The 5284-nt window shown below is 42.6% G+C and overlaps 1 long non-coding RNA gene across 1 annotated transcript in view; it reads left to right on the top strand.

Moving 5' to 3' along the window:
- The first annotated feature begins 2446 nt into the window (after window positions 1–2446).
- LOC108315957 overlaps window positions 2447–5284 on the top strand; it is a 7085-nt gene continuing 4247 nt past the window's right edge. The window contains exon 1 of the long non-coding RNA XR_001830128.2: window positions 2447–2602. This is a non-coding gene — a long non-coding RNA (uncharacterized LOC108315957). The remainder of the gene's footprint in view (window positions 2603–5284) is intronic.

The raw sequence follows: 5284 nt of genomic DNA, 5'->3' as shown, positions 1-5284 counted from the left end.
CCCCAGGATGGAGTGCAGTGTTGTGATCTCAGCTCACTGAAACTTCTTCTCCCAGGTTTAAGCAATTCTCTTGCCTCAGCCTTCCAAGTAGCTGGGACTACAGGCATAAGCCACCATGCCAGGCTAATTTTTGAATTTTTTTTTTTTGGTAGACACGGGGGTTTTGGGCTATGTTGGCCAGGCTGGTCTTGAACTCCTGTCCTCAAGTGATCCTTCTGCCTCAGCCTGCCAAAGTGCTGGGATTGCAGGCATGAGCTACTGTACCTGGCCAGGAACAAATGTTTTTAAAAATGTTGAGAATGTAGTTTGTAAAAACAGGGCTCTGCCTTCCTGCTTACTGTATACAAAATATACATTTAGGTCATTTCACTCAACCCGACATACTTCGAAAAGGCGCCTGCTATTGTTTCATGCACACGTGACTGCATAAGTGTGCGTCTCTGTCTGTGTGTTACTATCAGTCCATTCGTCCCCCCAGTCTTTCTTGAACTTGGCCTTGCCTCTCTGAGTTACTGGTCCCCAGTTCCCACTCTTTACACCTCTAAAGAAAGAGAAGATTCTCTCTCCTGCTTCTGCTCAGACCCTGGAACCCAACCATGAACTTTGTTCTCTCAAACCTTCCTCCATCTGGTGGATCCAGAGGAATCTTTCCTTTGTTGTGGACAAAATTCTTTTCGTCCTAAGCTAATTTCTCTCTCTCTCTCTCTCTCTCTCTCTCTCTNTACTGCTGTGTGCTGCATGACTTCACGGGGAAGCTCCCATGACTTGCCTCTATTCAACTCTGTAAAACTCTCAGTCTTTTTTTTTTTTTTTTTTTTAGACGGAGTTTTGCTTGTCACCCAGGCTGGAGTGCAGTGGTGCGATCTTGGTTTACTGCAACCTCTGCCTCCCAGGTTCAAGCGATTCTCCTGCCTCAGCCTCCCGAATAGCTGGGATTACAGGCACGTACCACCAGGTCTAGCTAATTGTATTTTTGGTAGAGATGAAGTTTCACCCTGTTGGTCAGGCTGGTACGGAACTCCTGACTTCAAGTGATTCGCCCGCCTTGGCCTCCCAAAGTGCTGGGATTATATCAGGCGTGAGCTACTGCACCCAGCCATAATTTCTCTTACTTTGTATTCATGACCCTCCATCCTTCCTCATCCAAACTGATGCTTTTCCCTTGAAGGCACTGTGCCTCGTTCCTTCCTGTCCCTGGAATGTACCGGGTGGATGCTCCTCCTTTTTGCCGGGCTGGTCTCTCTGGTTGGAACACTCTTGCAGCTGTTCTCCCCTAGGCTCAACTCCGCTTCATGACTCAGATCCCAGCTCAGCTATCACTTCCTTCGAGAGGCCTTCCCCAGTGGCCCTCAGACAAAGCTCAGTGACAGCTGGGATTTCTGTCTGTTTCATTCATGGTAGTATTCTCGGCATCTAGAACAGTGTCAGTGCATGGCAGGCACTTGATGAATCCTTGATGAATTACTATGCTTAAGGAGCTTCTGTGAAAAGTACTAGGTTGCATAATTTCTGCCATTTTGAGTGAGGCCAGAGAAGAACTGAGAAATGAATAAAGAAAGGAGAAGCAAACAAGAAGGGAAAAGACATTGCTGCAGGGCAAAGGACAAAAATGGGGAGCTGGAGAGCAAGCAGGGGACAGGGTTTACAGCCTGTTCTCTACTTTCCCTGACGTGGAAAATGCTTTCTGCTATGATTAAAGCAAAAACCAGGCTTAACTTGACATAAAAGGACATAAAAAAGAAAAAAAATAGAGAGAAAAGAGGACAATCCCCCCATCCTTCTAGCTTCTGCTTCCAGTTTTCATCAACAAAATAAAAATTGGTTAGAGAGGTGTCAATTCCCACTGCACATGAGAAAATTGCTTAGTTAAAAGAATCAACATCAATGAGACCCAAAATCAAGGGGCACAGTTTTATATAAAAGAAAGAAAAAAAACAGTCCCTTCTAAATTGCACATTATTCTGCTGGACTAGTTATCGAAGGGGAAAGAAAAAGAAAAAAAAAGTGCACATTATTTCCTAAAACGTTTTGGCTACTCTGGAAGATGTTTTGTTCACAACTGAGGGAATTACCTGCCATGGTAGAGACTGACAATATATAAAGGACTCTCCCAGCTCAGCCTGTTGTGTAACCATTCTTGATTTCTTTTGTCAAACTGGATCTTCTGCTTCCCTTGCCAACTGAAATCAAATGGATGCGTTAGGTCATAGCACTGCTATGAAACAGTTTCCACACTTGTTTTTCTTTCTCCTTTTCCACCTCCTGTTTATTACATTAACAAGTCAGATTGTAATTATGAAAGTGAGGAACTAAGGCAGCTTGCTAGCACGCTGAGGCTGAGCATGCTGCTGGTATTGTTTAGACCTTTTGGTAACAGCCAAAGGGTATTAGTCACATGATTGTTTGGGATGTGCAATCATCCGAGGCTAAAATGACATCACCAGAGTACATTACACTGGAGCTTAGCAAATCTGCACTGCAGGATTTGCCAAGGAAAATCAAACTGGTCGCTTTCTAAGCTCCTCCCATCTCCCATGTGATTCGTAATATTTTTCTAGTGACTTTTAGGCTGAAGAGGAAGCTTGTCCAGTTCTTCTTTCTGGTATGTGTAAATGTCACTGAAATTAAGGCTTCATGCATGTGAAATCATTACCAGTAAAAATGTTTTTTTCTTTCTCAGTGCTTTTATCCAATGCTGTAGACCTCTGAACATGCTGTGCTTTCTTACCTTTCTGGCTTTTGGTGTGTTGTTTCCTCTGTCTGGCATGTTCTGCTCCCTGGTCCCCTCCCCTCTGCCCTTTGTCTATCTGGTGAACTCTTACTCATCTTTTAAGATGATTTCAGAAGACTTCTCTGCGAGTTTTCCTTTAGCTCCTCCTCTTCTGATTGAGACAGTAACTTCCTTCTGTCTTCCATCATTCATTATAAGAGTGTATATCCCACTGTTATAACCTTTATCACATTATACATTATTTCCATATGGAAGTTTTATGGGGGCAGAAGCTATGTCTCCACATCCTTGTTTCCCTAGCATTTGGCACAGTCTTGGCAAATAGTAAACCCCCAACATATGTTTCTTCTCGTCTATCTTCCTCAATTATTTATCCTCATCACCATGTATGTTTTCAATTTGAAACATAAAGTTTGATCAATTTTTGGATTACATACTTTGAAGATATGTTATTAAGGACACATAAGTTTAGAGTTGTTATAACTCTCCAATGAAATTTTTAGCAAATGTAGTAACTCATTTCATCCCTGAAAATGCTTTTTGTCTTAAACTCATTTGTCTCATGTTAATAATAATCACATTAGCTTTTTTGAAGGGTTGGATGTTTGCCAGATATATTTTATTTTTACTTTTATTTTTACTTTCTTTCAGAGTCTTGTTCTGTTACCCAGGCTGGGGTGCAGTGGCATTTGACTCACTGCAGCCTCGAACTCCTTGGGCTCAAAGGCTCCTTTTGCCTCAGGCTCCCAAGTAGCTGGGACTATGGGTGCATGCCGCTATGACCAGCTAATTAAAAAAAAAAAAATCATTATTATTATTACCCTTTTTCAGACAGGGTCTTGCTCTGTCACCCAGGCAGGAGTGCAGTGGTGCTCACAGTTCACCGAAGCCTCAAACTCCTGGGCTCAAGCAGGTCTCCCATCTCAGCCTCCCCTGTAGCCGGGACCATAGGCACATACCACCACACCTGGCTAACTTTTGTGTTTTTTGTAGAGATGGGGTCTTACTATGCTGCCAGGACTTGTCTTCAACTCCCAGCACCACAAAGCACTGGGATTACAGATGTGAGCCACAGTGCCCAGCCTCTACTTTTTATATACTTATGCTTTCTGTCATTCTGGATCCTTACAGTTTAGCAAGCCTCTTATAAAAAGTATTTATCTGGATTTCTAATACTTAAAACTCGAACTCTTTTTGTACTTTTAAAGGCCTATTTGATCCATTTACATTTATGATGATTACTGAAATTTGGATTCATTTCTATAATCTTATTTCGTGTTTCCTATCTGTACTGGTTTATCTATGCTTCTTTCTCTCCTACTTCTTATATTGTTGTAACAAACTGAAACTTTGTGATTCTTCCTTTTTCATAAATGAGTTTGATGTGCTACTCATATGGGAAGATTGATCCAGCAGGTTTCTGTCTTTTGGTTTCTTAAAAGTTCCTTCTTGTAATTAGGAAAATGAGAGGATTCCAGAGAATATTTATGACTATGTATTGCATCATTGAGAAAGAAAAACACTGTAGTCCCAGCACTTTGGGAGGTTGAGGCAGATGCATTGCTTGAGGCCAGGAGTTCAAGACCAGCGTGGCTAACATGGCAAACCCCATCTCTACTTAAAAAACAAAACAAAACAAAAAAAAAAAAACACTGGGTATGCATGGTGGCTCATATCTGTAATCCCAGCACTTTGGGATGCCGAGGAGGGTGGATCATGAGGTCAGGAGTTCAAGACCAGACTGGCCAACATGGTGATCTCCTGTCTCTACTAAAACCACAAAAAATTAGCTGGGCGTAGTGGTGGGTGCCTGTAATCCCAGCTACCTGGGAGGCTGAGGCAGGAGAATCGCTTGAACCCAGGAGGAAGAGTTTGCAGTGAGCTGAGATCATGCCACTGCACTCCAGCCCGGGTGACAGAGTGAGACTGTTGAAAGAAAGAAAGAAAGAGAAAGAAAGAAAGGGAGAGAGAGAGATGAAAGAAAGAAAGAAAGAAAGAAAGGAACAAAGGAAGGAACAAAGGAAGGTGGGAGGGAGGGAAGGAAGGAAGGAAGAGCGAAAGAAAGAACAAAAGAAAGAAGGGAGGGAGAGACGGAAGAAAGAGAAAGAAAGAAAAAGGAAAGAAGGAAGGAAGGAGGAGGGAGGGAGAGAGAGAGGGAAGGAAGGAAGAGAAAAAGAAAGAGAAAGAAAGAAAAGAAAGAAAGAAGGATAAATAGCTAAGGGAAGACTTGGGAAAAAGTTTACTTTTTAACAATTCTCATTAGAGACTGGGGCAATTTAACAGCCAACTAGCTCGTTCTCAAAGTGATGAGTCAACATGGTGTGCAATGCTGGTTACAGAATAATGAGATCTGTGTAATATGTCTGCTCCCAGTGTGAAGACTGCACCTAAGGGAAGCTCCTTCTGCGCTCAGCGTGCCTGTACTGCTGTGTGCTGCATGACTTCACGGGGAAGCTCCCATGACTTGCCTCTATTCAACTCTGTAAAACTCTCAGTCTTTTTTTTTTTTTTTTTTTTAGACGGAGTTTTGCTTGTCACCCAGGCTGGAGTGCA

Source organism: Cebus imitator, unplaced genomic scaffold, assembly GCF_001604975.1.
Source record: "Cebus imitator isolate Cc_AM_T3 unplaced genomic scaffold, Cebus_imitator-1.0 Scaffold180, whole genome shotgun sequence".
Taxonomy (NCBI): Eukaryota; Metazoa; Chordata; class Mammalia; order Primates; family Cebidae; genus Cebus; species Cebus imitator.
Note: the sequence above shows the minus strand (reverse complement) of the source record. Positions and strands in the feature narration are given on the sequence as shown.